Source organism: Oncorhynchus keta, chromosome 18 (genome assembly GCF_023373465.1).
Source record: "Oncorhynchus keta strain PuntledgeMale-10-30-2019 chromosome 18, Oket_V2, whole genome shotgun sequence".
NCBI classification, from domain to species: Eukaryota; Metazoa; Chordata; class Actinopteri; order Salmoniformes; family Salmonidae; genus Oncorhynchus; species Oncorhynchus keta.
The window spans coordinates 43,344,738-43,372,238 of NC_068438.1; positions in this window are offsets into that span (position 1 = coordinate 43,344,738).

The window sequence follows — 27,501 nt, forward strand, 5'->3', positions numbered from 1 at the left end:
CTGGGTTGAAAATCAACCAACTTCAGATTTCCCACTTCCTGTTTGGATTTCTTCTCAGGTTATAATAATATGCATATATTAGCAACTGGGACTGAGGAGCAGGCCGTTTACTCTGGGCACCTCTGGACACCTTTAATCCAAGCTACTCAATACTGCCCCTGCAGCCATAAGACGTTAAACAAAAATAGAACTGTTTGGCCATAATGACCATCGATATGTTTGGACGAAAAAGGGGGAGGCTTGCAAGCAGAAGAACACTATCCCTACTGTGAAGCACCTGGGTGGTAGCATCATATTTTTTTTTGGGGGGCAGGAGGGACTGGTGCACTTCACAAAATAGATGGCTTCATGAGGAGGAAAATTATGTGTATATATTGAAGCAACATCTCAAGACGTCAGTCAGGAAGTAAATTGCTTGGTCTCAAATGGGTCCAAATGGACAATGACCCCAAGCATACTTCCAAAGTTCTGGCAAAGTTGTGGCTTAAGGACAACAAAGTCAAGATATTGGAGCGGCCATCACAAAGCCCTGACCTAAATTCTATAAAAAATGTGTGGGCAGAACTGAAAAATCATGTGACAATGGAGACCTACAAACCTGACTCAGTTACACCAGCTCTGTCAGGAGAAATGGGTCAAAATGCACCCAATTTATTGTGGGAAGCTTGTGGAAGGCTACCCGAAATGTTTGAGCCAAGTTAAACAAGGCAATGCTACCAAATACTAATTGAGTGTATGTAAACTTCTGACCCACTGGGAATGTGATGAAAGAAATAAAAGCTGAAATAAATCATTCTCTCTACTATTATTCTGACATTTCACATTCTTAAAACAAAGCATATATACACCTGTTCTGAAAGGCCCCAGAGTCTGCAACACCACTAAGCAAGGGGCACCACCAAGCAAGCGGCACTATGAAAACCAAGGAGCTGTCCAAACAGGTCAGGGACAAAGTTGCAGAGAAGTACAGATAAGGGTTGGGTTATAAAATAAATATATCAGAAACATTGAACATCCCATGGAGCAGCATTAAATATATTATTTAAAAAAATGGAAAGAATATGGCACCACAACAAACCTGCCAAGAGAGGGCCGCCCACCAAAACTCACTGACCACGCAAGGAGGGCATTGATCAAAGCAGCAACAAAGATGCCAAAGATATCCGTAAAGGAGCTGCAAAGCTCCACAGCAGAGTTTGGAGGATCTGTCCAAAGGACCACTTTAAGCCATACACTCCACAGAGCTGGGCTTTATGGAAGAGTGGTCAGAAAAAAGCAATTACTTCAAGAAAAAAATAAGGCATGTGGGAGACTCCCCAAACATGTGGAAGAAGGCAAAAAATGTAGCTTTTTGGCCATCAAGGAAAACGCTGTGTCTGGCGCAAACCCAGCACCTCTCATCACCCCGAGGATACCACCCCCACAGTGAAGCATGGTGGTGGCAGCATCATGTTGTGGGGATGTTTTTCATTAGCAGGGAATGAGAAACTGGTCAGAATTGAAGGAATGATCGGTGGCGCTAAATACAGGGAAATTCTTGAGGGAAACCTGTTTCAGTCTTCCAGAGATTTGAGAGTGGGACAGAGGTTCACCTTCCAGCAGGACAATGACCCAAAGCATACCGCTAAAGCAACACTCGATTGGTTTAAGGGGAAATATTTGAATGTCTTAGAATGGCCTAGTCAAAGCCCAGTCCTCAATCCAAATGAGAATCTGTGGTTTGACTTAAAGATTGCTGTACACCAGCGGAACCCATCCAACTTGAAGGTGCTTGATCAGTTTTGCCTTGAAGAACGGTCAAAAATGCCAGTGGCTCGATGTGCCAAGCTTATTGAGACATACCCCAAGAGACTTGCAGCTGTAATTGCTGCAAAAGGTGGCTCTACAAAGTTTTGACATTGGGGGGGTGAATAGTTATCCACGCTCAAGTGTTCTGTATTTTTGTCTTATTTCTTGTTTGTTTCACAATAAAACAAATTTAGCATCTTCAAAGTGGTAGGCATGTTGTGTAAATCAAATGATACAAACCCCCCAAAAATACATTTTAATTCCAGGTTGTCAGGCAACAAAATAGGAAAAATGCCAAAGGGGGTGAACACTTTCGCAAGCCACTGTATATCTGTCCACAAAGGAGGACAGAGCCTGGTGGAACTGGAGAGCAGGGTGTCTGCATTCCGATTAAAGGCAATGCAGAGACTGCTGTACCATCCTGGTGTCGGCTGGAGGGAACCAGCATTCATGCTTCTGAGCTGGGGGATTGGGGTTGGACTGGCAGCTGTTCCTCATGAGGCTGGAGAGGCTGAGTACAGCAGGTCTCTCTGATTTTTACTCTGTGGTGCTGAGGGCCTGTCAGCTGCTACGGCTCACACGAGAAGGGGGTATGGAGCCTGGGCTGTAGGTGTGGGAGGATCCTATCTTCCACAACCCAGCCATCCTTTTGAGATCAGTTCAGTCGGCGACTGATGGTAGCGGGTTTACTAATGCTGGGTGACCTGTGCATGCAGGGGGAGGAGGCGTGGAAAACCCTGGAAGTCTTTGCACAACAAACAGGACTATCATCTCTTAGGCTGCCGGAGAGAATCCTGAGGGAGGCCCAGGACGCAAAGGGGGAGGGGTGGACCAATGTTTCCACCACTGTATCTGATGGCAGAGACTGGGGACTGGCAAGGGGGTCTGGAGTACTTGTTGGACTTTAACAATCCGGGCCTGGGGTAGTTTGAGGATGTGGGAGGTAAAGCACTCTACAACCTCTGTGTTAAGGTAAGGAACATTAGGATCCTAACAGAAGTGAAGGCACATCAGTGGCAGGGGGTATGTGGGGAGGAGAGTATGGTGGGGTTTAGATAGTCGGGGCTCTACAAACTCCCAGTACCAAAGAGGTCAGGGGACCACCAGAGGAGGGCTCTACATGGAGCCCTGGACAGTAACAGCTGGTTGGCACGGGTTGACAATGGAGTCGGACAGGGCTGTCCTTTCTGTGTTATGAGTGAAACTGTGATTCATGTGTTTTCTGTGTGCGACAGGTTTTTGCCATTAATGTCTCTGTTGAAATGTTTGTGTGAGAAGCTGGGGGTGGAGTTTACTGTCAGAATGTTTGTATTGGGGTACAGGTATTCATTCGAATATGGAAAAGGCCAAATGTGTGTTGTTGAATGTTCTGTGTGCTCAGGCAAAATTGGCTATTTGTCTAAGAAGGAGGAACAGGGTCAAAGGTGGAGTGATAACAGACCCTTTACTATTATTTAATGTGATGGTCTCTGCGCCTTAGAGTGGAATTTGCGTTCTATAAAATGATAAACAGTGTGGAGATGTTTCAGGAGATATGGTGTGGGGGCCGTCTGTACAGCTGGGGAAGATGGGTTAGATATACAGTTGTAGAAGTGGTGATGTGTGGTGTTGTTTTGTATCATAGGGTATGGTGCAAGATGAGTAAGCAGCACAGGGGATATTTGTTTTTAGAGAGGGGTGGGGGGTGAGGTTCTAGTTAAATGAAATGAGGATTTAGTGTATCAGTAAAGAAAGACAAAGTCCCTCTCTCTCTCTGTGTCTCTCTGTCTCTCTCTCTCTCTCTCTCTCTGTCTCTCTCTCTCTCTCTCTCTCTCTCTCTCTCTCTCTCTCTGTCTCTCTCTCTCTCTCTCTCTCTCTCTCTCTCTCTCTCTTTCTCTCATTCTCTCATTCTCTCATTCTCAATTCTATTCAAAGGGCTTTATTAGCATGGGAAACACATGTTTACATTGCCAAAGCAAGTGAAAAAGATTAGAAACAAAAGATAAATTAACAATAAAAAAACAGGGAACATTACACTCACAAAAGTTCCAAAATAATAAAGACATTTGTCAATATACAGTATTATATTGATGTGCAAATTGTCAAGTACAAAAGAGAAAATAAATAAACATAAATATGTGTTGTATTTACAATGGTGTTAGTTATTCACTGGTTTCCATTTTCTTGTGGCACCAGGTCACAAATCTTGCTACTGCGATGGCACACTGTGTTATGCCACCCAATAGATAAGGGAGTTTATCAAAATTGGATTTGTTTTAGAATTGTTTGTGTATCTGTGTAACCTGAGGGAAATATGAGTCTCTAATATGGTCATACATTTGTCAGGAGGTTAGGAAGTGCAGTTCAGTTTCCACCTCATTTTGTGGGCAGTGTGCACATAGCCTGTCTTCTCTTGAGAGCCAGGTCTGCCTGCAGCGACCTTTCTCAATAGCAAGGCTTTGCTGACTGTGTCTGTACATAGTCAAAGCTTTCCTTAAGTATGGGTCAGTCACAGTGGTCAGGTATTCTGCCACTGTGTACTCTCTGTTTACAGCCAACAAGCATTCTAGTTTGCTGAGTTTTTTTGTTAATTCTTTCCAGTGTGTCAAGTAATTACCCCAGAACTCACAGACCTTAGCCAGCAGCATCCCCGCCCTGCATCCCACTGCTGGCTTCCCACTGAAGGTAAGCAGTGTAGATCCTGGATGGGAGACCAGATGCTGCAGGAAGTGGTGCTGGAGGCCCAGTAGGAGTCACGCTTCCTCTGGTCTAGATGGGAGACCAGATGCTGCAGGAAGTGGCGTTGGAGGGTCAGTAGGAGGCACTCTTTCCTCTGGTCTCGATGAGAAACCAGCCACTGCTGGTAGTGGTGTTGGAGGGCCAGTAGGAGTCACTATTTCCTCTGGTCTAGATGGGAGACCAGATGCTGCAGGAAGTGGTCTTGGAGGGCCTGTAAGAGGCACTCTTTCCTCTGGTCTAGATGGGAGACCAGATGCTGCAGGAAGTGGTGTTGGAGGGCCAGTAGGAGGCACTCTTTCCTCTGTTCTACAAAAAAAGTATTCCAGGGTAATGATTGAGGACGTTGCCATGTGTTGGGTGCCATCTCTCTGTGGTCACTAAACATCCCATGGCACTTATTGTAAGAGTAGAGGTGTTAACGCCGGTGTCCAGGCTAAATCCATCATGGACACCTAATGCATGTTTATTATGGATCCCTAGTAGATCCTTCCAGGGCAGCCACTACTCTTCTTGGGGTCCAAACACATTAACCTCTCTAGGGTATGTGTCGCGTCTCACCTCGTCAACAGCCAGTGAAACTGCAGGGCACCAAATTCAAAACAACAGAAATCCCATAATTAAAATTCCTCAAACAATCATGTATTTTACACCATTTTAAAGATACACTTGTTGTAAATCCAGCCACAGTGTCCGGTTTCAAAAAGGCTTTACGACGAAAGTAAACAAAACGATTATGTTAGGTCAGAGCCAAGTCACAGAAAACACAGCCATTTTTCCAGCTAAAGAGAGGAGTCACAAAAAGCTGAAATATAGATAAAATGAATCATTAAACTTGTACACTTGTACTTGAACATCATTCGTTACAAGTTTTAGTTCAGGTTTAGGGTTTAGTGAATGATTTGTCCCAAATGCAATTGTTTTACTTTTAAAAATGTTTAGGACTAACTTATTCCTTGCCATCCATTCTGAAACTAACTGCAGCTCTTTATTACGTGCTGCAGTAATTTCAGTCACTGTAGTAGCTGACGTATAGTGTTGAGTAATCCGCTTTACTCAAAGCCAGTCTCATGTCATTAGCACAGATTTTAAAATGTAAGGGGCCTAGACAGCTGCCCTGGGGAATTCCTGATTATACCTGGATTATATAAGAGAGGCTTCCATTGAAGAACACCCTCTGTGTTCTGTTAGACAGTTAACTCTTCATCCACAATATAGCAGGGGGTGTAAAGCCAAAACACATAGATTTTTCCAGCAGCAGACTGTGATCGATAATGTCAAAAGCCGCACTGAAGTCAAACAATCAATTTCTCTCAGCCAATCATCAGTAATTTGTGTAAGTGCTGTGCTTATTGAATATCCTTACCTACAAGCGTGCTGAAAGTCTGTTGTCAACTTGTGTACTGTAAAACAATAATGTATCAGGTCAAACACCATTTTTTCCAAAAGTTTACTAAGGGTGATCGGTGGGCTATTTAAGCCAGTAAAGGGGGCTTTACTATTCTCAGTAGTGTAATGACTTTTGCTTCCCTCCAGGCACAATGTTGTGCAGGTACCTCCAGATCCAATCTTGAATCGGAAGGTCCCAGGGAAGAAGGCGCCGGAAACTCTGGATCAAGGGCGGCAATGCTGATTCTGGTCAGTGTCTGGTCCGGGCTTAACACCTCCAAGGAGGCCCCCGTTGTCAGAGGACACTGTTTTCAACTTCTCCATGACTGGTTGGTAGGGTCCAGCAGTATCCTACTAGCGCAAATCTCCAGGGAAGGGCAACACCATTTCAGGGAGGGATCCCAGCAGGGCTGTGGAGAGCTGGCATGGCTGCAAGACTTCCACCAGGCCAGAGCGGCTTCTGGCTACTGGTGTAGAGGAGAAAGAAAAAGGTGGTGATCGTGGATTCCTCAAAAGCCTGTGTAGGTCAGCTACTTATTTTCTGAGAGTAGCCACTTCGTCTCTGTAGTCCTCTGCAAGATAACAGTTGCTACATTGAAAGTCTGGGGTCCACATTGTCCTGGAATGAAGTAAAATAAACACAGCTCCTGCAGCATTGAAAATGTTCAACAGCAACCTCCATTTGAGACAGTAGGCCAGCTAGGCTTTTTTAGTTTTAATTTAGTTTTTTAATTTGACCATTTAAAAAAAACACAAGCACACATAGACCTTGAAAAAGCCATACATGCACATGAGTAAAATCATTGAGGATATCACACAATAAAGTCTGGGACTTATTGCCGTTGTGGTCCTCTAGCTACAGCCTAGCCACAATTACAGCTACAATTAGTGTGGGATACCTCCGTGGTCCCAGCCACAAGGGCCAACCGCGTCACAGGCTGTGTTCAAGCTGATTGTGGAAACCCTGCTAGTTTGATACTGATAGCTACCAGCTAGGCTACCAGCTAGGCTACCTTACCAGCTAGGCTACCAGCTAGGCTACCAGCTAGGCTTTGGCAAACAACTTCATACTTTTTGGTCTGGCAGGATCCCAGAGCGGATAGTAGCGGTCACAGCAACTGAGGGCTAAACCGCATTGCGGGATCCAAAATATAAAAGTATATCAATCAAACTTTGCAAGGAAACACTGTCACAACGTCTCTCGTTCAGTGTTCAACATACGCCGTGCTCTGATGACGTAATCATCCCCAGGTTCCGATTGGCTTATTCGTACCCCCTCCTATCCCCTGTAACTATTCCCCAGGTCGTTTCTGTAAATGCAAATGTGTTTACAACTTAACTGGTAAAATAAGGGACAAAAAAAAATTTAAACCATAGAGGACAATGTGTTCTATAATTGAATCAAGTATTTTTAAATAGCTCCTAATTGGAATGGTGAATTGTATGCTCCTTCCTGTTTGGCCCTGTCCGGGGGTGTCCTCGGATGGGGCCACAGTGTCTCCTGACCCCTCCTGTCTCAGCCTCCAGTATTTATGCTGCAGTAGTTTATGTGTCAGGGGGCTAGGGTCAGTTTGTTATATCACTTCTCCTGTTTTCGGTGTCCTGTGTGAATCTAAGTTCTCTAATTCTCTCCTTCTCTCTTTCTCTCTCTCAGGACCTGAGCCCTAGGACCATGCCCCAGGACTACCTGACATGATGTGCTGTCCCCAGTCCACCTGGCCATGCTGCTGCTCCTGTTTCAACTGGCCTGGGCCCTAGGACCATGTCCCAGGACTACCTGACATGAGGACTCCTTTTCCCCAGTCCACCTTTCCTGCTCCAGTTTCAACTGTTCTGCCTTACTATTATTCAACCATGCTGGTCATTTATGAACATTTGAACATCTTGGCCACGTTCTGTTATAATCTCCACCCGGCACAGCCATAGAGGACTGGCCACCCCACATATGCTCTAAAGGACCTGAGCCCTAGGACCGTGCCCCAGGACTACCTGACATGATTTTGCTGTCCCCAGTCCACCTGACTGTGCTTTGCTCCAGTTTCAACTGTTCTATATTAACCATGCTGGTCATTTATGAAATTTGAACATCTTGGTCATGTTCTGTTATTCTACCCGGCACAGCCAGAAGAGGACTGGCCACCCCACATAGCCCGGTTCCTCTCTAGGTTTCTTCCTAGGTTTTGGCCTTTCTAGGGAGTTTTTCCTAGCCACCGTGCTTTTACACCTGCATTGTTTGCTGTTTGGGGTTTTAGGCTGGGTTTCTGTACAGCACTTTGAGATATCAGCTGATGTACGAAGGGCTATATAAATAAATTTGATTTGATTTGATTTGATTTGTAGATATTTATTTTATTATTATTATTATATACATTTCCTTGTTTCAAGTCAACATCACAAACTAATTGTACATACAGTGCATCCGGATAGAATTCAAACCCCTTGACTTTTTTCCCACATTTTGTTACATTACAACCTTATTCTTATTCCTGAATCTACACACAATACACCATAATGACACAGCAAAAACTTTTTTTTTTTTAAGTTTTCCAAATTTATAAAAAATAAAAACTGAAACATCACATTTACATAACTATTCAGACCCTGTACTCAGTACTTTGTTGAAGCACCTTTGTCAGTGATTACAGGCTTGAGTCTTCTTTGGTATGACACTACAAGCTTGGCGTACTTATATTTGGGGAGTTTCTCTCATTCTTCTCTGCAGATCCTCTCAGGATGGTGAGCGTCGCTGCACAACTATTTTCATGTCTCTCCAGAGATGTTTTGATCAGGTTCAAGTCCGGACTCTGGCTGAGCTACTCAAGGACGTTCAGAGACTTGTCCCGAAGCCACTCCTGCATTGTCTTGGCTGTGTGCTTAAGGTTGTTGTCCTGTTGAAAGGTGAACCTTCGCCCCAGTCTGAGGTCCTGAGTGCTCTGAAGCAGGTTTTCATAAAGGATCTCTCTGTATTTTGCTCCGTTCATCTTTCTCGTGTCTCCCAGTCCCTGCCGCTGAAAATGATCCCCACACCATGATGTTGCCACCACCATGCTTCAACGTAGGCATGGTGCCAGGTTTCCTTCCGTCTGTCTGGCCACTCTACCAGCAAGGCCTGATTGGTGGAGTGATGCAGAGATGGTTGTCCTTCTAGAAGGTTCTCCCATCTCCACAGTGGAACTCTGGAGCACCTCCCTGATCAAGGCCCTTCTCCCCAGATTGTTCAATTTGGTTGGGTGGCCAGCTCTAGGAAGAGTCTTGGTGGTTCCAAACTTCCACTGTGTTCTTGGGAAGCTTCAATGCTGCAGACATTTTTGGTAACCCCAGATCTGTGCCTGAACACAATCCTGTCTCCGGGGCTCTACGGACAATTCCTTTGACCTCATGGCTTGGTTTTTGCTCTGACATAAACTGTCAACTGTGGGATTTTATAAAGACAGGTGTGTGCCTTTCCAAATCATATCAAATCAATTGACAGGTGGACTCCAATCAAATTGTAGAAACATCTCAAGGATGATCAATGGAAACAGGATGCACCTGAGATCAATTTAGAAAATGGTCTCATAGAAAATGGTCTGAATACTGAATAAGGTATATTGTTGTTTATGTGCAAAAAGTTTGAAAAACAATGTTTTCCTTTGTCATTGTGGTGTATTTTAAGTGTAGAATGATGAGGACACGTTTTATGTCATCCATTTTAGAATAAACAAAATGTGGAAAAAGTGAAGGGGTCTGAATACTTTCCGAATGCACTGTATGTACAGTACATACAAGTATATTTAAATGTCAAAATGAAGCAAGGTAACATAAAACATAGTTTAACCAACAAACACCAAAACAAAACTAAAATAATGATATGTTCCTTTTCTATTCTCTAATTTTTTATTACTTACATTTTTTCATTAATTTCCTTAACATTATTATTTATTTTTTTCCTTACATGACTTTATTAATTTGACTGTTGCAAAATGTGTGGCTGTTGTGTGTGAAATACAATATGCCCCTACTAGAGTAGCTACTGTATACTGTCACGCTGGTATGAATGATTCGGGAGACAGTAGGAGGAATACGTTTTTTATTATACCCCAAATTACGGCGTGCCTTGTAAGGGCTCGGGGACGAAGACTAAACAAACACAAACACAGGGTAGAAACCCAAACAGTAGAGCGAGGAGAACCTCAAATAAATACACATGCGCACAATAACCCGTAGTCACCTGTGCAATACACAAGGGCACGAAAGCCAAAACAACACAGCACAGGTACTCACACGCACCAACGGCCATAGTAACAATAATGGACAGCACCATGGTGAACAAAGGGCACATATATACAAACACAATCAGTGTGAATAGGGGCCAGGTGTGGGAATAAGGGCCAGGTGTGGGAATAGGGGCCAGGTGTGGGAATAGGGGCCAGGTGTGGGAATAGGGGCCAGGTGTGGGAATAGGGGCCAGGTGTGGGAATAGGGGCCAGGTGTGGGAATAGGGGCCAGCTGTGTGCCATCAAAGTTCCAGAGGGATCCGTGGCATATACAACAAAATCATTATTTTATACAAGAAAGCAACCAGCGTCCATTTGACCTAATAGATTCATATAATTTTTATATTTACACTTCTTAAAGTTGTATAGATATCTCCTTCCTTGTTCCTAAATATTGCATCTATTCTCTAGTGGTAACACTTTAAAGATCTCACAATAACTCTGATTTATTGTTGGTGACTGGTCTTTTATTTGGTTAAGTAGAATGAATTTGTGGGCCACAAAGAGTCATTTTTTAAGACGATTGAGCTGTGCTAAGGTAAGTGAGGGCCTGTTTCCAACAACACCCAGTACAAATAGTGAGGGCCTGTTTCCAACAACACCAGTACAAATAGTGAGGGCCTGTTTCCAACGACACCCAGTACACATAGTGAGGGCCTGTTTCCAACAACACCAGTACAAATAGTGAGGGCCTGTTTCCAACAACACCCAGTTCAAATAGTGAGGGCCTGTTTCCAACAACACCCAGTACAAATAGTGAGGGCCTGTTTCCAACAACACCCAGTTCAAATAGTGAGGGCCTGTTTCCAACAACACCCAGTTCAAATAGTGAGGGCCTGTTTCCAACAACACCCAGTACAAATAGTGAGGGCCTGTTTCCAACAACACCCAGTTCAAATAGTGAGGGCCTGTTTCCAACAACACCCAGTTCAAATAGTGAGGGCCTGTTTCCAACAACACCCAGTTCAAATAGTGAGGGCCTGTTTCCAACAACACCCAGTTCAAATAGTGAGGGCCTGTTTCCAACAACACCCAGTTCAAATAGTGAGGGCCTGTTTCCAACAACACCCAGTTCAAATAGTGAGGGCCTGTTTCCAACAACACCCAGTTCAAATAGTGAGGGCCTGTTTCCAACAACACCCAGTTCAAATAGTGAGGGCCTGTTTCCAACAACACCCAGTTCAAATAGTGAGGGCCTGTTTCCAACAACACCCAGTTCAAATAGTGAGGGCCTGTTTCCAACAACACCAGTACAAATAGTGAGGGCCTGTTTCCAACAACACCCAGTTCAAATAGTGAGGGCCTGTTTCCAACAACACCCAGTACAAATAGTGAGGGCCTGTTTCCAACAACACCAGTACAAATAGTGAGGGCCTGTTTCCAACAACACCCAGTACAAATAGTGAGGGCCTGTTTCCAACAACACCAGTACAAATAGTGAGGGCCTGTTTCCAACAACACCCAGTTCAAATAGTGAGGGCCTATTTCCAACGACACCCAGTACACATAGTGAGGGCCTGTTCCCAATGACACCCAGTACATATAGTGAGGGCCTGTTTCCAACGACACCCAGTACAAATAGTGAGGGCCTGTTTTCCAACGACACCCAGTGCAAATAGCCATGGCTCCATTTTTATAGGATATATGAACAGACCCTCCAGCTCAGTTTAGACATTTTCTCAGAAATGTCCAAAAGTGCCTTTTTCCTCCTTACACTTATGTAAGGTGTCAGAGCATTCTGCATTCATTTCATTCCATAAAATGGGAGTCATATGAACTCTTTGCATGATCTTATATTGCATCTCTTGTATTTGTCCAATTTTCAATTTCTGGGCCTCTTCCCAGCTTTCTTTCCCATACCCTAATCAGAGCACTTGTGTTACTTTCAATATTAGAGTGAATGGCAGTATAACATGAAGAAATAGAGTGCTTAGGACTTTCAGCTTTCAACGGGAGATTGTCCACTGGGATTTGTGTTGGGTTCTGTGGGCTTGAGCACCATCTTGGATTCAGATACGTAAAGAATTGTCTGTGTGGTCCAGCACATTGTTGTTGGATTTGCTGAAACAATAGCAATGTGTCACCATCAAAAATATCTGACATTGACCTTATACTGTATACTTATACTGTATACTTATACTGTATACTTATACTGTATACTTATACTGTACCTTTCTGGTACCAGAGGTGGGAAATGCTATCAGAAATGCCAGGGGGAAAAACCTTGTTATTAAAATGGGGAGTCAGAGCTGAAAAGTAATCCTTTCTCCCAAGGTGTTTGCAAATATCTCTCTAGATCTTAAATAGGTACTGTTAAGAATCAGGTTATGTTTCACTTCGGTGCTGACTGAGTTTCTGTCACCATTCATAACACTGATTAACGAGTATGGCGATGTGAAGGAGGAGTCATTACTGACCCCAATTAGAGCAATGTTAATCTCTGAGCCATTCTGTAATTATGAGAGCATGACATGTCCAGTTATAAAATAGCAAATTAAGTAATCCCAGGCCTCCTAAATTATATCGTAGCTGCAGTTTAGCAATTTTCAACCTTGGTCTTTTTATATGTCACATAAAGTCTGAGAGGTATCTATTGAGGTCATTAAAATAAATTGTCATTATATATAATGTGACTATCTGGAGAGGATACAGTCTGGGAAAACATTCATTTTAAATAGATGAATTCTACCCAACCATGATAATGGCAGGTCCATCCACTTATATAGGTCTTCGTTGACTGCCCTAAGTGCAGGTGCAAAAGTTACTGTTCGACAGGTTGTGAAGTTTACACCAAGATAAACAAAATCTTTTTTTGTCTATTTGAACGGGAAGTCATTCAAAAGTTGTAACTCAAGCTCCCTAGGGGCATAGCTTCTGAATTATTACAAGTAATTTTATAGCGAGAAAAATAACTAAACCTCTTATTTAAGTCAATAAGAATGGGAATAGAAGTGTATGGGTTAAAAATGAATAGCAAGATATAATCTGCATATAGAGATATAGTGTGTGTTTGTTTTCCAATCTCGACACCTGTAAGACCTTCCTAGGAACGAATAATGCCTGTAGTTTGTCAAGGCAATCAACATAGGTGACAGTGGGCAGCCCTAGCATGTCCCTCTACCCAAAAAGGAAGTGGCCGATTGCATTCCATTTGTTACCCCAGGGCTCCGGTTATAAATAGGTATGGCCATTCTACTTGGTCAAATGCTTTCTCGGCATCCAATGATGTCTGACATTTGTAAATTAATGCTTGTGTTTATTAAAACCAGTTTGGTCCGGCTTTGTTAAAATTGGTAGACATATTAGCAATATTAGCATGGTTTAAAGTGGGAGGGAGTTCATCCCTGGCAAATTAGTCTGTATACAATCTGGGAAGGTGTTCCGCGACTGGGAGTCCCATGAGGTGGAGCACAATTGGCCCAGTATCAACCTGGTTAGGGGAGGGTCTGGCCCAGCATTGTCCGGGTTAGGGGAGGGTTTGGCCCAAATCAAATCAAATGTATTTATATAGCCCTTCGTACATCAGCTGATATCTCAAAGTGGTGTACAGAAACCCAGCCTAAACCCCAATCAGCAAGCAATGCAGGTGTAGAAGCACGGTGGCTAGGAAAAACTCCCTAGAAAGGCCAAATCCTAGGAAGAAACCTAGAGAGGAACCAGGCTATGTAAGTTGGCCAGTCCTCTTCTGGCTGTGCTGGGTGGAGATTATAACAGAACATGGCCAAGATGTTCAAATGTTCATAAATGACCAGCAAGGTCAAATAATAATAATCACAGGCACAACAGTTGAAACTGGAGGTGGACTGGGGACAGCAGGGAGTCATCATAGCTCAGGTAGAGCAGTCCTGAGGCATGAATGTATGCACACATGACTGTAAGGGCTCAGCTAAATGGCATATATTATTATTATTATATTATCATGTCAGGTAGTCCTGAGGCATGGTCCTAGGGCTCAGGTCCTCCGAGAGAGAGAAAGAAAGAGAGAGAGAAAGAGAGAGAATTAGAGAGGGCATACTTAAATTCACACAGGACACCGGATAGGACAGGAGAAGTACTCCAGATATAACAAACTGACCCTAGCCCCCCGACACATAAACTACTGCAGCATAAATACTGGAAGCTGAGACAGGAGGGGTCAGGAGACACTGTGGCCCCATCCGATGACACCCAGCATTGTCCGGGTTAGGGCCGGGTTTGGCCAGCCGGGTTGTCCTTGTCCCATCACGCTTTAGCCACTCCTGTGGCGGGCTGGGCGCTGGCTTCCGGGTAAAGCCAACATTGTGTCAAGAAGCATTGCGGCTTGGCGTGGTCATGTTTCGGAGGATGCGCGGCTCTCGACCTTCGCCTCTCCCGAGTCCAACGGGAGTTTGTAACCAATTGGGGAGTAAAAGGGGTACAAAAAGATAAAGAAAAGAAAAAGAAGAAAAAACATTGTTGGGAGAAAGGATTGCATGTCAGATGGAATCTGAGCTGTAGAGTGGCAGGTAGTCCTTCGTAATGGTATTATTCCCCTAGTGGTGAATAGTTCCACCTCCCAATTTATCCTTTAATAAATCCTCTTTGGGATAGGGGGCAGCATTTTCATGTTTGGATAAATAGCGTGCCCAATTTCAACTTCCTTCTACTCATGCCAAGAATATAAGATATGCATAGTATTAGTTGATTTGGATGGAAAACACTCTGAAGTTTCTAAAACTGTTTGAATCATGTCTGTGAGTATAACAAAACTTATGTAGCAGGCAAAACCCAGAGGACAAACCATTCAGAATTGTTCTTTTTTGAGGTCACTGTCTATTCAATGTGTTTTCATTGGGAAATTAGATTTCTAAGGCACTTGTTTGCATTTCCTACCTCTTCCACTGGATGTGACCAGTCTTTGGAAATAGGTTGAGGTTATTCCTTTGTGTAATGAAGAAGTACTGCCATCTTGAATTTGTGTCATTTGAAGTGTACTTTTTGAGAAGGCCCCTGACTGAAAAAGTAGCGTGAGTTTGTTGTCTTCCTGTATTGAACACAGATTGTCCCGTCTACAATTTGATCGATTATTAACGTTTAAAAATACCTAACGTTGTATTACAAAAGTAGTTTGAAATGTTTTGGCAAAGTTTACAGGTAACTTCTGAGATATTTTGGAGTGACGTTGCGCAAATTGGAAGCTGTTTTCTTCTGGATCAATCCCGCCAAATACATTTACATTTTGGATATATTTTGACGGAATTAATCGAACAAAAGGACCATTTGTGATGTTTATGGGACATATTGGAGTGCCAACAAAAGAAGCTCGTCAAAGGTAAGGCATGAATTATATTTTATTTCTGCATTTTGTGTTGCGCCTGCAGGGTTGAAATATGCTACTCTCTCTTTGTTTACTGTTGTACTATCATCAGATAATTGCTTCTTATGCTTTCGCCGAAAAGCCTTTTTGAAATATGACATGTTGGCTGGATTCACAACGAGTGTAGCTTTAATTAGGTATCTTACATGTGTGATTTAATGAAAGTTTTAATTTTATAGTATTTTATTTGAATTTGGCGATCTGCATTTTCCCTGGCAATTGGCCAGGTGGGACATTTGTGTCCCGCCTATCCCAGAGAGGTTTTTAATGAATGAATAGCGTCTGGTGCATGTCTTTGCCAGTCTTGATAGGAGTCGACTTGGCTTATTTCCTTGTTCGTATAATCTGTGTCTTCCTGGAAAATTGATATTTCTGCTTCATCTGTAAACAGACGGTCTAATGCTGATCTGAAGAGGTGTTTGGATAAAATCCTTTTAAATTAATCTTCAAGTTGCCTTACTTTTAACTTTAAGTCCTGTAGTTTCAATATTTTCTTTCTTTTAGCTGCAACATAGGGAACTAATATTCCCTGTAATAACTGTCTTGTCTGCTTCCCAAATCATTGAAAGAGATACGCTGGGGGCTGTCATTGTTCTCCATAGAGAGATTCTGTGGATTCTTTAAAAAATACAGTGAATTCAGGTGTGTTTAAAAAGCATAGGGTGAAGACATGTCAGGTTCTGAATGAACCTAGTAAAACTCACGGACGCTTCGTGAAGCTCAAACCCAGTTTATTCCCCCATTGGATCATACAGCTGCATAAGACGAAGACATGATTCCACCAGTGATAGTATATATACAGCAATTTGGGCGACGTCCCTCTATCTCTCTAAACATGACATCTTTATTTTCTAGCCAGGAAATTAAGTGATGCAGGCAATAAACTGTTCCTTCTCCTTTAATGTGACCTGACCTGATCTTGACCCCCTTCCTCACTAAACCACATCTCTCCATCCTTATCAGTGCCTGCCACATGCGATTGCCCTTCCTTTATTCATTACATTTCTCCTTCAGATAACCACTAACTTCTGGTGAAGCCCCTTGACTATAGCACTCAATATTTCAATAGGATACCTGATAATTGACAATATTTCAAGTTTAGAATTCATCAAACGTCACCTTCTGTTAGATGGATCCCTGTAAACTGGGTGAATTAATATGCTGGGAATGGTCCAACAGACAGGCGATACCTATATCACAAGACTGGATTCTGTCTAAAACTAGTTGTGAAGTTAGGAAAGGGTCAACCGTAGAAAAAGGTTTATGTCTGACGGAATAAAAAGTGAAGTCATTTGGATACATCATAAAGACAAGATATCGTCACAAATATCAAATGATCATCTGATACATGCCTCTTAGGTGGCAGGATGGGGCTTGGGTGGGTGTTGTAGTGGGGGTTGGGCCTGATGGTCTCTCACAGCCTAGGCACATGTGTTGCTGTCATGTTGAGGTCCTTGCTGCAGGGTTGGGGGGCAGGTGGGGCATAGGCATGGTCTGGTGGGACCTATATAGGGTGTGGCCAGCGTTAGTTTTGTGGTGTGGCTGGTTATGCTGTGGTCTGGGAGGGAGTCTCGCAGGTCTATGCTGGATGCTCATCACTCTGTTGCTACTGTGGGAGGTGCTGGGGCTGAGTGTGATGTCTTTCTCTCTCCCTCTCTCTCTCTCGCTGTCATTTCTACCAAAGGAGGGGGGACACATCTGATGTGATCTGGAGGTTCTGGCACAGCTTGAGGCCCTATAATTCTCTCTCTACTACACACCCTGGTGAAGGGTGATGCACAGCGTGAGGCCCTATAATCCTCTCTCTACTACACACCCTGGTGAAGGGTGATGCACAGCGTGAGGCCCTATAATTCTCTCTCTACTACACACCCTGGTGAAGGGTGATGCACAGCGTGAGGCCCTATAATTCTCTCTCTACTACACACCCTGGTGAAGGGTGATGACAGCGTGAGGCCCTATAATTCTCTCTCTACTACACACCCTGGTGAAGGGTGATGACAGCGTGAGGCCCTATAATTCTCTCTCTACTACACACCCTGGTGAAGGGTGATGCACAGCGTGAGGCCCTATAATTCTCTCTCTACTACACACCCTGGTGAAGGGTGATGACAGCGTGAGGCCCTATAATTCTCTCTCTACTACACACCCTGATGAAGGGTGATGACAGCGTGAGGCCCTATAATTCTCTCTACTACACACCCTGGTGAAGGGTGATGACAGCGTGAGGCCCTATAATTCTCTCTCTACTACACACCCTGGTGAAGGGTGATGACAGCGTGAGGCCCTATAATTCTCTCTCTACTACACACCCTGGTGAAGGGTGATGACAGCGTGAGGCCCTATAATTCTCTCTCTACTACACACCCTGGTGAAGGGTGATGCACAGCGTGAGGCCCTATAATTCTCTCTCTACTACACACCCTGATGAAGGGTGATGACAGCGTGAGGCCCTATAATTCTCTCTCTACTACACACCCTGGTGAAGGGTGATGACAGCGTGAGGCCCTATAATTCTCTCTACTACACACCCTGGTGAAGGGTGATGACAGCGTGAGGCCCTATAATTCTCTCTCTACTACACACCCTGGTGAAGGGTGATGACAGCGTGAGGCCCTATAATTCTCTCTCTACTACACACCCTGGTGAAGGGTGATGCACAGCGTGAGGCCCTATAATTCTCTCTCTACTACACACCCTGGTGAAGGGTGATGACAGCGTGAGGCCCTATAATTCTCTCTCTACTACACACCCTGGTGAAGGGTGATGCACAGCGTGAGGCCCTATAATTCTCTCTCTACTACACACCCTGGTGAAGGGTGATGACAGCGTGAGGCCCTATAATTCTCTCTCTACTACACACCCTGGTGAAGGGTGATGCACCGTGTAAGGCCTACGTTTTGTTAGCTGAAAAAGGAAGAGGGGAAAACTTCACAGGCACCTCTCCTCACTACATAAGATCTTCTAGCGCACCTTTCATCACGGATCCGGAAGGCCCAAAGCCTGTTAATTACAACAACGGATTTACCAAAGGTTTTACAGTCATGACGGTTGCTTGGAGGTCTTAAACATGACGTAATCAACTGATCAACTATTGGTAGTGAGTCTTTGCATGATGATCAACACAACAACAGCAAATGCACAATATAAATCAGACAAGAGAGAGGAGGAGAGAGAGAGAGAGAGAGAGAGAGAGAGAGAGAGAGAGAGAGAGAGAGAGAGAGAGAGAGAGAGAGAGAGAGAGAGAGAGAGAGAGAGAGAGAGAGAGAGAGAGGGAGAGAGAGAGAGAGGCAGAGAGAGAGAGAGAGAGAGGCAGAGAGAGGGAGAGGCAGAGAGAGACAGAGGCAGAGAGAGAGAGAGGCAGAGAGAGAGAGAGAGAGAGAGAGAGAGAGAGAGAGAGAGAGAGAGAGAGAGAGAGAGAGAGAGAGAGAGATGCAGAGAGAGACACAGGCAGAGAGAGAGAGAGAGGCAGAGAGAGAGAGGCAGAGAGAGAGAGAGAGGCAGAGAGGGGCAGAGAGAGAGGCAGAGAGAGAGAGAGAGAGAGAGAGAGAGAGAGAGAGAGAGAGAGAGAGAGAGAGAGAGAGAGGAGAGAGAGAGAGAGAGAGAGAGAGAGGCAGAGAGAGAGAGAGGCAGAGAGAGAGAGGCAGAGAGAGAGAGGCAGAGAGAGAGAGGCAGAGAGAGACAGAGGCAGAGAGAGAGGCAGAGAGAGAGAGAGGCAGGCAGAGAGAGAGAGGCAGAGAGAGCAGAGAGAGAGAGAGAGGCAGCAGAGAGAGAGAGGCAGAGAGAGAGAGAGAGAGAGAGCAGAGAGAGAGAGAGGCAGAGAGAGGAGAGAGAGAGAGAGGCAGAGAGAGAGAGGCAGAGAGAGAGAGAGGAGAGAGAGAGAGAGGCAGAGAGAGAGAGGCAGAGAGAGAGCAGAGAGAGGCAGAGAGAGAGAGAGAGAGGCAGAGAGAGAGAGAGAGAGGCAGAGAGAGAGAGAGGCAGAGAGAGAGAGAGAGAGAGAGAGAGCAGAGAGAGAGAGAGGCAGAGAGAGAGAGAGAGAGAGGCAGAGAGAGAGAGAGAGAGAGAGAGAGAGAGGAGAGAGAGAGAGAGAGAGAGGCAGAGAGAGAGAGAGAGAGAGAGGCAGAGAGAGAGAGAGAGAGAGAGAGAGGCAGAGAGAGAGAGAGAGAGAGAGAGAGAGAGAGAGAGAGAGAGAGAGAGAGAGAGAGAGAGAGAGAGAGAGAGAGAGAGGCAGAGAGAGAGAGAGAGAGAGCAGAGAGAGAGAGGCAGAGAGGAGATGCAGAGAGAGAGAGAGGCAGAGAGAGAGAGAGGCAGAGAGAGAGCAGAGAGGCAGAGAGAGAGAGAGAGACAGAGAGAGAGAGAGAGAGAGAGAGAGAGAGAGAGAGAGAGAGAGAGCAGAGAGAGAGACAGAGGCAGAGAGAGAGAGAGAGCAGCAGAGAGAGAGGCAGAGAGAGAGAGAGAGGCAGAGAGAGAGAGAGGCAGAGAGAGAGAGAGAGAGAGAGCAGAGAGAGAGCAGAGAGAGAGAGAGAGAGAGAGAGAGAGAGAGAGAGGCAGAGAGAGAGAGAGAGAGAGAGGGCAGAGACAGGGTGATTTGTAATATGTAATGTCTTTTTTATTTTGGAACTTCTGTAAGTGTAATGTTTACTGTTCAGGGAAAATTAGCCAGTTGGTCATCAGTGACATGCTGCGTTATGAAGTGAGTAACCAGTCCCATCTGATGGCCTGATCTGAAGGGCATGACACTGGTGTGACACAGTGCATCAAATATTAATCACACACCCATCAGATCAACTGTGATACTTGCTAATTGGCTGTTTTTACTGGAGCACCTTCGACTGCAGCCTGGAAATAAAGAGGTCAGTGGTAATGTCTCAGTCCTGCTTCTATTGGCTGAGGTTACCATGACTTACCACTGGGGTTAGGAGTAGAGATGATATTCCTGCTTTGTTTGTGATTCTAGGAGGACTAGCTCTCTGGGCTCGATCTGATCTGAACGGTCCTGGGTATAAATCATTAAATGTTCATCTTGAAGGCTATTTAAAAATAAAAAAAGGTTGTTTGATTTAGAGAAAAAAAATGTCATTCTACTCTGTGGTTAGTGGTGTTGAATCCATCGAGCGTGTCTTTGTTCATGATCAGACAACCACCTCTAATGCACTGTTATACCCCTGTTGTCACCCCCCATTATCACCCCCCGTTATGGTAAATGGTTGTCCACTGAGTGGTGTGTTTGCCTCATCACTGAGTTCCCAATAAAGCCTCTCTCCTTCATTATGACGGATCTGTCCAGTCAGGGCTGAGACTACGCATCATTCTGTTTGTGTATCCCCAGGAACAGAGAGCATTGGTAATATACAAGCAGTGTGATGTTTCCTGTTGATGTGGTGATGTGTCGATACACCGCAGCAACACCACATCAATCACACACAACACCCTGTTTTCACTGTGTGTCTCGGACATCTTCCCACTGAATTTCTCCCTGATTTGTATCAGTATTGCTGTGTGTGTGTGTGTGTGTGTGTGTGTGTGTGTGTGTGTGTGTGTGTGTGTGTGTGTGTGTGTGTGTGTGTGTGTGTGTGTGTGTGTGTGTGTGTGTGTGTGTGTGTGTGTGTGTGTGTGTGTGTGTGTGTGTGTGTGTGTGTGTGTGACATATGTGTCATTTCAGCTCTCATCAGCTACACCAGGTAATATCAGGAGCTGGGGCAGTGTCTAACAGAGCCATTAGGGAACGCTCCAGAGCGTTTCGGAATGCCGTGGCTTGGAAAATAAAAACAGGTTAGGAGAGAGTGGAAGGAATGAATGGAAGAATGCAAGCGGAACATTAATAGCTTTCCAGAACAGAACGTTCAGCGTAAACAAGAGTCAGTCAGGGACAACGATGGATAGAATGAACAGAGGAAACACAGAGGGACTCTGCAGTCCACGAGTTCTACAGCTTTACAGTCCACGAGTTCTACAGCTTTACAGTCCACGAGTTCTACAGCTTTACAGTCCACGAGTTCTACAGCTTTATATTCCACGAGTTCTACAGCTTTACAGTCCACGAGTTCTACAGCTTTACAGTCCACGAGTTCTACAGCTTTACAGTCCACGAGTTCTACAGCTTTACAGTCCACGAGTTCTACAATTCTACAGTCCACGAGTTCTACAGCTTTACAGTCCACGAGTTTTACAGCTTTACAGTCCACGAGTTCTACAGCTTTACAGTCCACGAGTTCTACACCTTTACAGTCCACAAGTTCTACAGCTTTACAGTCCACGAGTTCTACAGCTTTACAGTCCACGAGTTCTACAGCTTTACAGTCCACGAGTTCTACAGTTCTACAGTCCACGAGTTCTACAGCTTTACAGTCCACAAGTTCTACACCTTTACAGTCCACGAGTTCTACAGCTTTACAGTCCGCGAGTTATACAGCTTTACAGTCCACGAGTTATACAGCTTTACAGTCCACGAGTTATACAGCTTTACAGTCCACGAGTTATACAGCTTTTACAGTCCACGAGTTCTACAGCTTTACAGTCCACGAGTTATACAGCTTTACAGTCCACGAGTTATACAGCTTTACAGTCCACGAGTTATACAGCTTTACAGTCCACGAGTTCTACAGCTTTACAGTCCACGAGTTATACAGCTTTACAGTCCATGAGTTATACAGCTTTACAGTCCACGAGTTATACAGCTTTACAGTCCACGAGTTGTGCAGCTTTACAGTCCACGAGTTCTACAGCTTTACAGTCCACAAGTTCTACAGCTTTATAGTCCACGAGATCTACATCTTTACAGTTCACTAGTTCTATAGTTTGCAGCCCACAGGTTCTATAGCTCTCTCTCTCCCTCTGTCTCTCTCTCTCTCACCCTCCCTCCCTCCTCCCTCCATGGGTTTGTGAAGAACAGTGTTCATTACTATAACAGTAACATCCCTCATTAGTTTCTGGTATTAATTCTCCTATGTGTTAACATGCAGTGGGATCACCAAATGGGATCTAATGAGATGGAAGGGCTGCTAGCCAGGGAGCTAGTCAGTCTCTGCTCTAACACACTGTCTAGTCTAATACCAACTAGTCTAACATTGATTTATAATTAGGGTGTATTGAACATGTCTGGTGCAGGTTGTGTTGAACATGTCTGGGACAGGTTGTGTTGAACATGTCTGGTACAGGTTGTATTGAACATGTCTGGTACAGGTTGTGTTGAACATGTCTGGTACAGGTTGTGTTGAACATGTCTGGTGCAGGTTGTGTTGAACATGTCTGGTACAGGTTGTGTTGAACATGTCTGGTACAGGTTGTATTGAACATGTCTGGTACAGGTTGTGTTGAACATGTCTGGTACAGGTTGTATTGAACATGTCTGGGACAGGTTGTATTGAACATGTCTGGTACAGGTTGTGTTGAACATGTCTGGTGCAGGTTGTATTGAACATGTCTGGTACAGGTTGTGTTGAACATGTCTGGTGCAGGTTGTGTTGAACATGTCTGGTGCAGGTTGTGTTGAACATGTCTGGTACAGGTTGTGTTGAACATGTCTGGTACAGGTTGTATTGAACATGTCTGGTACAGGTTGTATTGATCATTCCTGGTACAGGTTGTGTTGAACATGTCTGGTACAGGTTGTATTGAACATGTCTGGTGCAGGTTGTATTGAACATGTCTGATACAGGTTGTGTTGAACATGTCTGGTGCAGGTTGTGTTGAACATGTCTGGTGCAGGTTGTATTGAACATGTCTGATACAGGTTGTGTTGAACATGTCTGGTGCAGGTTGTATTGAACATGTCTGGTGCAGGTTGTATTGAACATGTCTGATACAGGTTGTGTTGAACATGTCTGGTGCAGGTTGTGTTGAACATGTCTGGTGCAGGTTGTGTTGAACATGTCTGGTACAGGTTGTATTGAACATGTCTGGGACAGGTTGTGTTGAACATGTCTGGTACAGGTTGTATTGAACATGTCTGGTACAGGTTGTGTTGAACATGTCTGGTGCAGGTTGTGTTGAACATGTCTGGTACAGGTTGTGTTGAACATGTCTGGTACAGGTTGTATTGAACATGTCTGGTACAGGTTGTGTTGAACATGTCTGGGACAGGTTGTGTTGAACATGTCTGATACAGGTTGTATTGAACATGTCTGGTACAGGTTGTGTTGAACATGTCTGGTGCAGGTTGTATTGAACATGTCTGGTACAGGTTGTGTTGAACATGTCTGGTGCAGGTTGTATTGAACATGTCTGGGACAGGTTGTATTGAACATGTCTGGTGCAGGTTGTATCGAACATGTCTGGTGCAGGTTGTATTGAACATGTCTGGTACAGGTTGTATTGATCATTCCTGGTGCAGGTTGTGTTGAACATGTCTGGTGCAGGTTGTATTGAACATGTCTGGGACAGGTTGTATTGAACATGTCTGGTGCAGGTTGTATTGAACATGTCTGGGACAGGTTGTATTGAACATGTCTGGTGCAGGTTGTGTTGAACATGTCTGGTGCAGGTTGTATTGAACATGTCTGGTACAGGTTGTATTGAACATGTCTGGGACAGGTTGTATTGAACATGTCTGGTACAGGTTGTATTGAACATGTCTGGTGCAGGTTGTATTGAACATGTCTGGTACAGGTTGTATTGAACATGTCTGGTACAGGTTGTATTGATCATTCCTGGTACAGGTTGTGTTGAACATGTCTGGTACAGGTTGTATTGAACATGTCTGGTGCAGGTTGTATTGATCATTCCTGGTACAGGTTGTGTTGAACATGTCTGGTACAGGTTGTATTGATCATTCCTGGTACAGGTTGTATTGAACATGTCTGGTACAGGTTGTATTGAACATGTCTGGTACAGGTTGTATTGATCATTCCTGGTACAGGTTGTATTGATCATTCCTGGTACAGGTTGTATTGAACATGTCTGGTACAGGTTGTATTGAACATGTCTGGTACAGGTTGTATTGATCATTCCTGGTACAGGTTGTGTTGAACATGTCTGGTACAGGTTGTATTGAACATGTCTGGTGCAGGTTGTATTGATCATTCCTGGTACAGGTTGTGTTGAACATGTCTGGTACAGGTTGTATTGATCATTCCTGGTACAGGTTGTGTTGAACATGTCTGGTACAGGTTGTATTGAACATGTCTGGTGCAGGTTGTATTGATCATTCCTGGTACAGGTTGTGTTGAACATGTCTGGTACAGGTTGTGTTGAACATGTCTGGTACAGGTTGTATTGATCATTCCTGGTACAGGTTGTGTTGAACATGTCTGGTACAGGTTGTATTGAACATGTCTGGTGCAGGTTGTATTGATCATTCCTGGTGCAGGTTGTATTGTCTGTGAGTGTGTGTGAGAGTATATGTGGTTTTGTGTGTGTGAGTATCTGTGGTTTTGTGTGTGTTTGTGTGTATCTGTGTGAGTGTATATGTGGTTGTGTGTGTGTGTGTGTGTGTGTGTGTGTGTGTGTGTGTGTGTGTGTGTGTGTGTGTGTGTGTGTGTGTGTGTGTGTGTGTGTGTGTGTGTGTGTGTGTGTGTGTGTGTGTGTGTGTTCATCGAATGGACCGATGAAGACATGAATAATTGGAGCGAGAGAAGGAGAGATGAAGACATGAATCATTGCAGTGAGGGAAGGAGAGATGAAGACATGAATCATTGCAGTGAGGGAAGGAGAGATGAATACATTAATAATTGCAGTGAGGGAAGGAGAGATGAAGACATGAATCATTGCAGTGAGGGAAGGAGAGATGAATACATTAATAATTGGAGTGAGGGAAGGAGAGATGAAGACATGAATCATTGCAGCGAAGGAAGGAGAGATGAAGACATGAATAATTGGAGCGAGAGAAGAACAGATGAAGACATTATTAATTGGACCGAGGGAAGGACAGATGAAGACATGAATCATTTATAGTGAGCAGATCGAAGAGGCGTGACATCGCCTATCAATCATGTGTTCAGACATGATCAATCCTACAACTCCTCTCACCCACACATAAACACACACACGCACACACACACACACCCCCCAGCCCTCTCACTCACTGCTCAGATGAAAATCACATAATCTCCCTGTTGGCCATGGCCCACATCGATCCCTTTCAATTCTTTCTTTCATAATCCCTCTCTATTCTCTACGTGTATATCTGTAACTGTCCATTCTGTATTCTCATTCCCTCTCAGCCCCACTCTCTCTCCACCCCTACCCCTACCTCCCCCTCTCCCTCCACCCCTACCTCCCCCTCTCCCTCCACCCCTACCTCCCCCTCCAGCTCCACCCCTACCTCTGTCTCTCTCTCCCCCTTTCACTACCCCTCTCCCTCTCCTTCCACCCCTAACTCTCTCTCTTCCTGTCATCCTATACTGGTCCAGATATGAGTGGATTAGCTAGTTTATCCTCTTCCCTGGGGGGGGGGGGCAGTGGCCTGGGAAGGTATCTGATGGTATCTCACGTAGAGAACAAAGGGATGCAGGAAACAACATGGCCCCTTCAGTGTTTTGATTTTTCTACGGGGTACAACTGATACAACATCATGTTTGTCCTTCAGACTAGAGAGTCTTCCAACCGTACCATTTTCCTCTCCCTCTTTCTAGCTTCCTTTCTCTCGCTGTCTCATCTATCTCGCTAGCATCATGTCGAAATGAGTCAAAACACAAGTGAAAACAAAACTCAAACTCCAAATGAACTCTCGTGGTTTTTCAACTTCCTTTTCAACATGTTCCACCACAAAACAACCTAGACCACCGGAGGGCTGAGAGATGATTCAAAACAACCTAGACCACCGGAGGGGTGAGAGATGATTCAAAACAACCTAGACAACCGGAGGGGTGAGAGATGATACAAAACAACCTAGACCACCGGAGGGGTGAGAGATGATACAAAACAACCTAGACAACCGGAGGGGTGAGAGATGATTCAAAACAACCTAGACCACCGGAGGGGTGAGAGATGATTCAAAACAGCCTAGACAACCGGAGGGGTGAGAGATGATTCAAAACAACCTAGACCACCGGAGGGGTGAGAGATGATACAAAACAACCTAGACCACCGGAGGGGTGAGAGATGATTCAAAACAACCTAGACCACCGGAGGGGTGAGAGATGATACAAAACAACCTAGACCACCGGAGGGGTGAGAGATGATTCAAAACAACCTAGACCACCGGAGGGGTGAGAGATGATTCAAAACAACCTAGACCACCGGAGGGGTGAGAGATGATACAAAACAACCTAGACCACCGGAGGGGTGAGAGATGATTCAAAACAACCTAGACCACCGGAGGGGTGAGAGATGATACAAAACAACCTAGACCACCGGAGGGGTGAGAGATGATTCAAAACAACCTAGACCACCGGAGGGGTGAGAGATGATTCAAAACAACCTAGACCACCGGAGGGGTGAGAGATGATTCAAAACAACCTAGACCACCGGAGGGGTGAGAGATGATTCAAAACAACCTAGACCACCGGAGGGGTGAGAGATGATTCAAAACAACCTAGACCACCGGAGGGGTGAGAGATGATACAAAACAACCTAGACCACCGGAGGGGTGAGAGATGATACAAAACAACCTAGACCACCGGAGGGGTGAGAGATGATACAAAACAACCTAGACCACCGGAGGGGTGAGAGATGATTCAAAACAACCTAGACCACCGGAGGGGTGAGAGATGATACAAAACAACCTAGACCACCGGAGGGGTGAGAGATGATTCAAAACAACCTAGACCACCGGAGGGGTGAGAGATGATACAAAACAACCTAGACCACCGGAGGGGTGAGAGATGATTCAAAACAACCTAGACCACCGGAGGGGTGAGAGATGATTCAAAACAACCTAGACCACCGGAGGGGTGAGAGATGATACAAAACAACCTAGACCACCGGAGGGTGAGAGATGATTCAAAACAACCTAGACCACCGGAGGGGTGAGAGATGATACAAAACAACCTAGACCACCGGAGGGGTGAGAGATGATTCAAAAAACCTAGACCACCGGAGGGTGAGAGAGATTCAAAACAACCTAGACCACCGGAGGGT